At 38.9% G+C, this 12346-nt stretch overlaps 1 pseudogene; it reads left to right on the forward strand.

Moving 5' to 3' along the window:
- The first annotated feature begins 1165 nt into the window (after positions 1-1165).
- Positions 1166-12110, forward strand: LOC117775637 (annotated as a pseudogene).
- Positions 12111-12346: the final 236 nt, after the last annotated feature.

Here is a 12346-nt window from a genome sequence, read left to right on the forward strand (position 1 = left end):
GTAGTGGTTTAGCGGATGAGGAAAGGCACAGACCAATTGCATGCGAGTTAAGCCATCCCATGTGATACTACTCAGCCAATCAAGTCTGTGCATTCCAGGCGGTAAACATTGCGACTCTACAGTGCAGACAGATGAGAGAGTTAGAGGCAAGTTACACATGAAAAGACGGTAGAAAGAAAAAGAAAGATAGCGATACAGGTAGAGAAAACAAAGGGAGAGATACAGATGAGTGAGACGGAGAAAGTTGAGAAACAGATGAGTGAGACCGAGAAAGGGAGAGAAACAGAGGAGTGAGGCGGAGAAAGGGAGAGACAGGAGTGAGGCGGAGAAAGGGAGAGAAACAGAGGAGTGAGACGGAGAAAGGGAGAGAAACAGACGAACAAAGTGAGGGAGTGGGATATAAGAGGGGAAGAAAGTGATTCTAAAACTGTTCAATTGTTAAGATGTGTTGAGATTTATTATCTGTAAAATTGGTTGAGACTTTTGAGTCAAGATGTGAAACAGAAAAAGGGAAATTCAAGCTTTTGCTCCCTTTATTTTATTTTTCTGAAGTTAAGCCCTTTATTTGAACATGCACAATTTTCACATTTTATTTATTTTCTCTTATTTTGAAATGCAGCCCTACTTTTATTTAGTTAATGAGAGAACATTATACATATCTGCAATCATACATATATGTTCAGTTCTTTGTTACGTGACAATAAATATTGTCAAAAAGTTTTTGAATCGTACTGAATTCATTTGATTTGACAGTCAGGTATTTAGTACATGCAGATGTTGATACAACTACTAGGCTACTTAAATATATATCACACTAAATAGTTAAACATTATGATCTTCCGGACATTTTCTTTAACTGGACCTCTTTACATTTTAGTTGAATACCCCTGGTCTATGTAATACATATACGATCAAAGAATTGTCCTTGTGTGTGATGAAAGAAGAAATTGTATTAATTGCCTACCTCATTGTTAAGTTATTATATTTTCCTTATGTATTTTTCATCATTTATGTTTTATTTGAACAATATTATTATACTTCTCATCTTTCATTTACATTTTCTTGACATCATATATACTTTGTTCTGATGCCTAAAGTTTATATTTGTATTATTAAGTATTGGTTTTATTATTCATGGTTTATTTTGCCTGTTTATTATTATACCGAGAGTATCATATTTCCTTTGTCCCAGTGTTTGTAAACTATTCAATGTTGAATAAAGTACAAAAACAAAAAAAACTGATGAATGTGAATAGTGTTCATCCGGGAGGAAATCGAAACTCTGCACAGTGAGCTGAAACGAAAGAGGAAGTGCATGTGTACGCAGAGCAGTGAGGGTTGAACACCGGTGAGAAGGAGACCGAGAGAAACACGTTCACCTTCGTGCTTTATTTGCTATGTTTTTTTAACGGAATTTAAGATTGAATTTCGACCGCTGCGTCGATAATGGCAACTGAATACTACGTAGCTGAGCTAATCCAGTACGCACAGAGAACAGGCTCAAAGGTGATTTTTGAAGAGGTGAGCTCCGAGGGACCCGACCATGAGAAGACGTAAGTTTATACACACGTGTTAGATTAAATCATGACACTATTAGAATATCACGACTTGAAATATACAGCTGCAGGGTTGTCCCAGGTTTTTACTTACAGTTCAAATCATGTAGAGGGAATTCAGGTCATCTGGGACACCTCAGCTGTCTGTTTATCTCCCGTTCCAACTAAATCTAGTCAGCAGGACTTTTACTATAAGGTAGAATGGACATCACATGGCTGAAATCACATGACTTCATGGGGGTCATGTCACAGAAAGGGTCAATCAGAACAAAGACCTCCTGAAGAGATGTAACATATGATCGGCAGTTGTCAGACAGGAGTAAATGGTAAATACAGTCTGTCCCTGTCTGTTTAAACTTATATCTATCTATGAATAATATACATTTTGTCATTCATTTTCTCAGTAATTTTTTCATAATGCCTAAAAATTGGTAGTATTTAGCTTGTCATGCATAAAGCAAGGTGGTTTAGGCTTTTTTTAACAGCATGATACAAGTGTCCCAGATTATCAAATTCAGGCAGAATTTTCTTTATTGGCTTAAAGAACACTAAAAGCTGTGTTATTACTGGGGGGCAGCGGTCCTCCTGGGCCTCTTGCATCTCCACAGCCGGGGAGTTGCTCTCAAAGCGTGCATAAAAGGTGTTCAGATCCTCTGGGAGAGATGCAGACACTACATCCGCACTGCTGGTCTTTGCTTTGTAGTCAGAGATGGTTTTGAGTCCAGCCCACATGTTCCTTGTGTTGGAGCCCTTGTAGTGAGACTCCACCTTGTCCCTGTAAAGTCTCTTGGCACTGCTAATAGCACTCCGGAGCGCGTACCTGGACTTCCTGTACTCCTCCAGATCCCCTGAGATGTCGGCATCAGTCCGTGCTTTGAGTTTTGCATGGACGTCACCATTAATCCAGGGCTTCTGGTTTGGGAATGTTCGTACAGTAATCCTGGGTACGACGTCATCGATGCATTTGCTGATGTAGCAGATGACCGCGTCCGTGTACGTGTTGATGTTGTCATCCTGGAACACGCACCACTCCGTAATGCTGAAGCAGTCCCGTAGAGCCGAGTCTGATTGGTCGGTCCACCGCTGAATGGTCCGAGTCACCGGTCTGTCACGTTTGAGTTTCTGCCTATAGGAAGGCAGCAGCAGAACTGAGACGTGATCCGATTTGCCGAATGGGGGGCGGGGGAGGGCCTTATACGCATCCCGGAAGGGAGTGTAAACATGGTCGAGCGTGTTCGCTCCGCGCGTAGGACAGCTGATGTGTTGGTGGTATCGCGGCAGGACTTTCCTCATCTTGGCGTTGTTAAAATCACCGGCCACAATAAACGCAGCCTCGGGCCGTGATGTCTCTGTCCTGTCGATAACCGCATGCAGCTCGTCCAGTGCCTGATTAGTGTCGGCATGTGGCGGAATGTACACCGCTGTAATAACGACCGATGTAAACTCCCTCGGGATGTAATAAGGTCGGCATCTGATCATGAGGTGCTCCAGGTCCGGAGAACAGTCCGAAGAAATAATCTCCACATCTGAGCACTACAGAGAGGAGGTCAGAGCCCTGACATCTTGGTGCCAGGACAACAACCTCCATCTCAACGTCGGCAAAACGAAGGAGCTGATCGTGGACTACAGGAAGAGACAAGGAGTAGAACACGCCCCCCTCTCCATCAACGGGACTACGGTGGAGCGAGTCAGCAGCTTCAGGTTCCTCGGGGTCCACATCAGTGATGACCTGACCTGGACCAACCACACAGACTCCATCAGGAAGACGGCCAGACAGCGGCTCTTCTTCCTCCGCAGGCTGCGGAGGCTCAACATGGATGCCAGGATTCTCTGCAACTTCTACAGGTGCACCATAGAGAGCATCCTGACTGGCTGCATCACCGCCTGGTACGGCAGCTGCACCGCCCTCAACCGTAAGGCTTTACAGAGGGTGGTGAAGTCTGCCCAGCACATCACCAGGACGGAGCTACCATCCATGGAGGACCTCTACACCCAGCGGTGTAGGAAGAAGGCCAACAGGATCATTAAAGATCCCTATCACCCCAGCCATAAACTGTTCTGCCTGCTGCCGTCTGGCCGACGGTACCGCAGCATCCGGGCCCGCACCACCAGGCTCAGAGACAGTTTCATCCCCCAGGCCATAAGACTTTTAAACTCCTCCAATCTGTCATAACTCTGCACCTTAGCATATTTGCACTATTGCATATTTGCACTATTGCACACACTTGCACTATTGTTTTTCTTTTTTCTTTGGGTGTATATATATATTTTAGATATGTATATTTTATTTTAAATTTTAAATTTTGATTGAGCATTGTTATAAGAGAGCCTGTGACCCAAGCATTTCATTGCAAGCGACTGCTTAATGTTATCGTTGTGCATATGACAATAAACTCTTGAATCCTTGAATCCTTGAATGTCTCCTCTGAGTATATCGCCATTCTTTCTTCGGGTGTGGTTAGAAAACTTCTCAAGGAATACAGAAAGGTATAATATGTTGATATATGTGTAAAGCAGATATCAAAATAAATCATAGAAGTCAATATTGCAAATTCACCCCTATATTGTTTTACACACATTAATGTGTCCTTTAATTGCAGCAGAAATAGTCTGCTCACTGCCTCTGAATCAATAACATCTTTATTTGTAAAGTCAGCAGTGAAGAGTGATCAGGTACCCACTAATGCCTTCTCAGGTCAACTTTACTGTCTGACAAAGATTTGACAATTTCTCCATAGATTCACCCAGAGGGTAGTCTGCAACGGTGAGGTGTATCCCGAAGGTGTGGGGAGGAGCAAGATGCAAGCCAAGCATAATGCTGCTGAACATGCCCTTAGATGCTTGTTGGAGAAGCAACCTGCCAGGTGAGTAGATCACAGTGGCAATTCATGGTTTCATTTTGATGTATCATTAATGTGAAGTGCTACTTGTTAATTGCAGCAATGTGGTAAATAACTAGAGTGTGAATGACAACAGCTTTGAAGAGACAGATTTCAAAGGAATTCTCAACGACTACTGTCAGAAAAAAAGACTCACCCATGATTACATCGAAGTGAAAAGAAGCGGTCGACCACATAGTCTCCAGTGAGTACAACTAAACCTACCTCTGTACGCTGAATATACACAACTGAACTGTATATAAAGATGGACAACGTCTCCACTTCCTCAGAGAAAAATGAAGCCCAAATATCCCAGATAGGGGCACTGCTGCCATCTGGTGATTTTGACGTTTTTTAGAGGCAGTCTGCATGTAAGTGATCATGGTGTGGAGCTGCTGTTTCAAAGTTCCACTGATACACAACAAGGTCAATCACAAATCAGTCTCAGTCAATCATGTAGTTTCACCCTGTTTTTTTTAGCATCTAACAATAATTTAAACCAAACTTACCAAGAAAATGATCCCTTGAACAAACAATCAGTTTGGTAAGAATTACCTAAAATGATAAAACCATCTTTGAGAAAAACTATCTGAGTTTTTATTTTGGTCCATGTCCCATCCATTAACATGGAGGAGGCAGGATTCATGACCTATACTGCAGCCTGTCACCAGGGGGCAATAAAAATGATTTGGCCTCACTTTGGGGGAGCAGTCAGGTCTTCCATCTTTATAAACAGTCTATGCTGCCTGCAGATACTGTTTGAAAACTCATGATAGATTCAAGAAATAAACATTTTGACACATCATGATTAATCTAAATCTAAATATTTCCTCCCTGTCAACGCAGATTCACCTACAAAGTAGTAATCGAAGACAAGGAGTACACTGTGGGGGAGGGTAAGACTATCAAGCAAGCCCAACAAAATGCTGCTCAGCAGGCCTGGTCTGCTCTTCAAGAGCAGTCCGACTGGGACAGCAAGGTATTCAATTTCGTCTCTCTATTATCAAATATAATAACTAGGAGCCAAGCCAATGGCCCATCTGGCCATGTTAAAGAAAGTGGGAAAAAAATTCCTGGATCTGCCCGTCTGGATCAGCTCCAAAAATGTAACGTGTTACTTCCTGGGTCGTGCCCCACCCCTCCACAAAATTTCATGGAAATTGGTTTAGTAGTTTTTGAGTAATCCTGCTGACAGACATCACAGCAAACTGTTGCTGTGATAAAGGCTCATATTAACAGTGGCAACAGCCTTTTGAATGAAATGGCAAAATCCAATCGTATATATATATATATTGATATGTCAAACACTTTAGGTTTCCTTGAGGTCCACTGTGTCCGAAGATGATGCTATGATGATGTCATCAACTTCGACCTCGACATCAACTTCACTGTAAGCACTTATGGACATTACTAGGAGTACAGATTATGGTTAACTACAATAACTATTTAGTATTTATATATACTGAGCACTAAAGTATTACTGAAATATCACCATATACTGAGAATTTACATATACTGAGCACTAAAGTTTTATTGAAATATCACTATATTCTGAGAAATCTGTGCTTATGTCTGTCATTGTTTTCTGCTAGGGAACCCATGATGTCGTCATCACAAAGCGAACCAATAAGTACAAGTGACTCCATAGTATTCATGGACTCATCAAACACTCTCAAGGATCAGGTCTGTTCTCTCATTTAAAAAAAAAACTGTCATGCTTAAAGCAATAGTTTACACTCATCAGGAGTACTATATAAAGAGGGAAAATAGTATTGTCAGACGAAGAAAGGTTAAATTTCGTCTGTGTTGTAGAGACTTGCTTTGTGCCACAGGTCGTCATGTGGGTGTCTGCTTTTATATTGAAAGCCTCGATCATAAGGCATTTAAGCCAGGTAGTTAGATTTTACTGCAGGCTATAGGTACTAATACTGACTTATACGTCTATATTAGTACCTAGAGCCTGACTTATAAGTCAGTATTAGTAACTATAATCTGCTGCCACCACTCTAAAAACTTGTGGCAGCAGATTCAAAGACACAATAATGTTGTACGGCTGCTTATAAGTCAAATAAACACAGAGAATCTGACAAACTGTTTTCATTTCACAGGTCAATAAGTGATCACCAGCTGAAAAGAAAATACATATATTAAAAGAATATATTTGGTAGCTCATTAGCTACTATTAGACAGCAGCAGCTAACTTTAGCATTCAACCACTTCCATTAGGGCTGTTTTCATAGTGAAATATCAATGCACATCTTTACACATTTATTTAGGCTGTAGATAAAGCTCTGAGTGTGATGTGACTATAAAATGGCAGCCGTGTGAATATGGTCTCTGGAGGGAGTAGCATTGTATCATAATTGAGGCTTAAAGCTATTGTATTATGAGGAAAATAAAAAAAATATGCAGGAATACTTTCATATACAGCCAAAGTTTAGATTAACTATTATTTGACAAATCTACAAATCTAACCACATTTAAAAACATGCTGATGTAAATAAACTTTAAATTGGTGAGGACCTCTGACTCGCTACCTGTGTCTTCTACATCCTCCTGATTGGCTGGAGAAGAGATGCATATTCCTCTTCATGGTCACAACAAGCCTATGTTAAAAAACAAATATAGGATTCATATTTTTTATACTGATAGTTATAACTCCTAATACTGACAGTACATCATACAGAGGGCTAAATTATTGGTCAAACACGATAATTATCATCCATCTGGCAAAGCTGGAGATCCTCTGACAGACTGTCGCTGTAGCTGCTCGACATTGTGGAGGACATACACACGTCCAAAACCATTGATTTTAAATGTATATCTTATATTTACTTTATCCTCTCAGGTTGCTGTCGAAAATGAGGGTAGGGCCGATAGTGTGAGTAACACACCAACCGAAGATGATGCTATGATGATGTCATCAACTTCACTGTAAGCACTTATGGACATTACTAGGAGTACAGATTATGGTTAACTACTATAACTATTTAGTATTTATATATACTGAGCACTAAAGTATTACTGAAATATCACCATATACTGAGAATTTACATATACTGAGCACTAAAGTTTTATTGAAATATCACTATATTCTGAGAAATCTGTGCTTATGTCTGTCATTGTTTTCTGCTAGGGAACCCATGATGTTGTCATCACAAAGCGAACCAATGAGTACAAGTGACTCCATAGTATTCATGGACTCATCAAACCCTCTCAAGGATCAGGTCTGTTCTCTCATTTAAAAAAAAAACTGTCATGCTTAAAGCAATAGTTTACACTCATCAAGAGTACTATATAAAGAGGGAAAATAGTATTGTCAGACGAAGAAAGGTTAAATTTCGTCTATGTTGTAGAGACTTGCTTTGTGCCACAGGTCGTCATGTGGGTGTCTGCTTTTATATTGAAAGCCTCGATCATAAGGCATTTAAGCCAGGTAGTTAGATTTTACTGCAGGCTATAGTTACTAATATTGACTTATAAGTCAGTATTAGTACCTAGAGCCTGACTTATAAGTCAGTATTAGTAACTATAATCTGCTGCCACCACTCTAAAAACTTGTGGCAGCAGATTCAAAGACACAATAATGTTGTACGGCTGCTTATAAGTCAAATAAACACAGAGAATCTGACAAACTGTTTTCATTTCACAGGTCAATAAGTGATCACCAGCTGAAAAGAAAATACATATATTAAAAGAATATATTTGGTAGCTCATTAGCTACTATTAGACAGCAGCAGCTAACTTTAGCATTCAACCACTTCCATTAGGGCTGTTTTCATAGTGAAATATCAATGCACATCTTTACACATTTATTTAGGCTGTAGATAAAGCTCTGAGTGTGATGTGACTATAAAATGGCAGCCGTGTGAATATGGTCTCTGGAGGGAGTAGCATTGTATCATAATTGAGGCTTAAAGCTATTGTATTATGAGGAAAATAAAAAAAATATGCATGAATACTTTCATATACAGCCAAAGTTTAGATTAACTATTATTTGACAAATCTACAAATCTAACCACATGTAAAAACATGCTGAGGTAAATAAACTTTAAATTGGTGAGGACCTCTGACTCGCTGCCTGTGTCTTTTACATCCTCCTGATTGGCTGGAGAAGAGATGCATATTCCTCTTCATGGTCACAACAAGCCTATGTTAAAAAACAAATATAGGATTCATATTTTTTATACTGATAGTGATAACTCTTAATACTGACAGTACATCATACGGAGGGTTAAATTATTGGTCAAACACGATAATTATCATCCATCTGGCAAAGCTGGAGATCCTCTGACAGACTGTCGCTGTAGCTACTCGACATTGTGGAGGACATACACACGTCCAAAATCATTGATTTTAAATGCATATCTTATATTTACTTTATCCTCTCAGGTTGCTGTGGAAAACGAGGGTATGGCCGATAGTGTGAGTAACACATCAACCGAAGATGATGCTATGATGATGTCATCAACTTCGACCTCGACTTCGACCTCGACATCAACTTCACTGTAAGCACTTATGGACATTACTAGGAGTACAGATTATGGTTAACTACTATAACTATTTAGTATTTATATATACTGAGCACTAAAGTATTACTGAAAGTCCAGGTAAGACTAAAAGGCAAAGGATTGTGATGTACACATTTTATTTTCTGGTAATTGGTGTAGTCATGTACAAGACATTACCGTGTTTTTTTACTATTATGGTTAAAAAATTGTAAACCTCTACAGATTTACATCACAGTTTGATTCCATAAAGTCTCTTGGAAAAGGAAGCTATGGTCATGTGTACAAAGTAAGACAAATACTGCTGAAGAAGAAGTTTGCCCTCAAGATTGTCCGTGGTAAAAAGTAAGTTGAGTATGCAACTCTTCAGTGCAGTGTACATATTTGTTCAAGTGACTTTTCAGTAACTGATGCACCAGGATTGTTTTCTTTAAGAAAAATTAGCAGAAAAGCTCTGCGAGAGGTGAAGGCATTATCAGACCTTCATCACACCAACATTGTGCGATACTACAATTGTTGGAAGGAGGATACAGGTTACAAGCAGAACAGTTCAGCAGACAGCAGCTCTTCTGAGTAAGTCTCATCCACTAATACGTACTCTTTTTATTTACTAAAAATGAATGTGTGACATTGCACCAAATGTTTTTTGTTTCCTATCAGGGAATCATCGCCACAGTTCCTTTACATTCAAATGGAGTTGTGTGACTCAAAAACACTTAAACACTGGATAAAAGAGAGGAATACGAGAACTCTGCAAGACTCCAACAGACGACATGAGAGTCTAACCATCGCTCAACAAATAGTCAGTGGAGTCGAGTACATTCACTCCAAAAAACTCATCCACAGGGACCTGAAGGTCAGACAAAGTTCTTCTGTCTTTAAATGACTAGTACAGGCATTGGAGATTTGTGATTCATGTACCATCGATGTGTTTTTGTGTACTTCCACTTACATCCCACACATTCAGGATACATGTGGAAGGAAAACCCCTGAAGCAAGTCACTTTATTTACCATATGAAGCTGTTTTAGAATGAAAATTCCCAGGTTGTGTTTGTCTTTTTTATTTTAATGTTGTGCCTGGATTTTTAAAATTCGTTATATAAGGCTGAGTTTCTCAGACCATATTTTAGAACACAGTTCAATATTTACACACCAGGTTTTTATTCTTGGGTAGAAGCAAAAGAGGATTGCATTTCATCATCGTTATGTCATCGTCATTATAACTAGAACGGCACTGTGTACCTCCTTGTTGGAGGTAATTACACATCATTGAAGGAGCTTGATGTTAATTGCTGTATTAATTGCTGCTTTTTCTTTCCAATGTTTAGCCTGCCAACATCCTGTTTGGACAGGATAGAGCAGTGAAGATTGGAGACTTTGGTCTGGTCACTGCTGATGATGACGACGATGAAACCCCAATGGAGAGAACTAACAAATCAGGAACCCTTTCTTACATGGCTCCCGAACAAGTGAGATGCCTTTGATTTTCCTGTATTATTGGTTTAAAATGCATCCAATGCTCCCATCCTGTACTAATTCTGTGATACAACACATCCCTCATATAAAACACAAACTTAAATAAAATTCAGTAATTGTATTTCCACACACAGACTGAGTCAGTAATGTAAAAAATATAATGCAATAGTATTTCATCAATGTTATAATATACATTTCAGTTTTCACTTTGCACTGGAGGGATTTACAAATACATTAATAAAACATAAATGCTCTTCTCTCATTTGACATCAACAATAAGACAAAATAGAATGTTTTTTAATGTGCATCCTTAAATTCTTTCTGTTAAAAAATGTATCTGCTCATCGAAATTCACAGATTTGATTCGCCAAGTGGCGTCACGTGAGATGATTTAGTGTAAATATTCTCGAGGCCCGTAGAGGTAGTTACACCTTACTATGTGTTTTCCTTTGAATTCTCATTCATCATTATATAAGGAGACTAAGATGAGTCCAGAGTGCAAACAGTTACAGCTTTACACATTAAAAATTAAGAATTGAAGACAAACAACATGAAACAATTAAAAGCAGTTTGAAGATTGCATGACAATTAAATTTATATTATATCGGCCCCAAAAATGTTTTTACAAATGAGAAAAGAGAAAAATTAAAGAAAATATTTTAAAAATAGAATAAAAGTAGGGAGTCAGTTATTTATGAAATAACTTGTTAATATAAATGCAATATCTTAATACTGTGTTGTTATTTTACTACACAAGTTTGAGAACAGATATGACCGGAAGGTGGACATATTCGCCTTCGGGCTGATATACTTTGAGCTCCTCTGGAAAATGTCTACTGGCCATGAAAGAGTGGAGGTGAGTCGTCAATGTCCCGAATATTATTATTAAAGTGTCACCAGATAAAATCATGACACAGGCCAATGTCGGGTGCTTAGAGCTTTAATGTTGATCTTATTTAATCTTTCCTGCTGTTATCTGCAATGATCAACAGATAATTATTATTTGAATTATCACGATAACCCAAGTTTGGTAACTTGCCCATTCATTCTTTTTATCACTGCATAACCAGGTTTTCAAAGATGCCAGAAATCAGAAGTTCCCCAGAGAGTTTCCACTTACTTTTTCTCAAGAGGTAAATATCCATATTCATTTTATCCTAACGTCTTCTTTCATCACATGAAGCAGTGTTTCCCTAAGTGTGTCAGTTAGCCATGATGGTCAGCAACAGAGCAGCAGGGAGGCTGACATATAACATGATGACAGTAATGTAAAATATCAAGCAGCACACACAACAGTGTTATGAGAAGATTTTAGAAATGTTGCAGCGTGACAGAATTTCTTGGTTGAACAACTGTAATTAAAGCTTTTACTTCTGCTGTTTGTTTTTCTCCAGGAACAAATAATGAGGTATATGCTGTGTAAGGAGCCAAAACAACGAGCTGAAGCAAGTGCTCTAAAGGCAGAGCTGGAAAAGTTGGCTCACATTCTCAACCCTCAAAAAACTGAACATCAGCAAAATGTAACAGTCTGACAGTCACACACGCAGGAGGTTATAAACATCTGTCTCCTCTGATTATACATTTTGATGTTATATGATTTTTTTGGCAAACGGTTGATGGCTTTTATTGTGCTTTAACCTGAGATCTGTAGCCTACATACAACTCATACTCAACCACACAAACACACACACACACACACACACACACACACACACACACACACACACACACAATGCAACAGAGGTTGAATGCACTTATTGTAAGTCGCTTTGGATAAAAGCTTCAGCTAAATGAAATGTAATGTAATGTAATCAAGTGATATTTTATTCAATAATGGAAATGTCTTATATGCTATGTAAAAGTTTTTTGAATCATTGGATGCCATTGCTTTGTATTGATTATCATAATGGGGAAATAAAATTGTGT

Source organism: Hippoglossus hippoglossus, chromosome 15, assembly GCF_009819705.1.
Source record: "Hippoglossus hippoglossus isolate fHipHip1 chromosome 15, fHipHip1.pri, whole genome shotgun sequence".
Taxonomy (NCBI): Eukaryota; Metazoa; Chordata; class Actinopteri; order Pleuronectiformes; family Pleuronectidae; genus Hippoglossus; species Hippoglossus hippoglossus.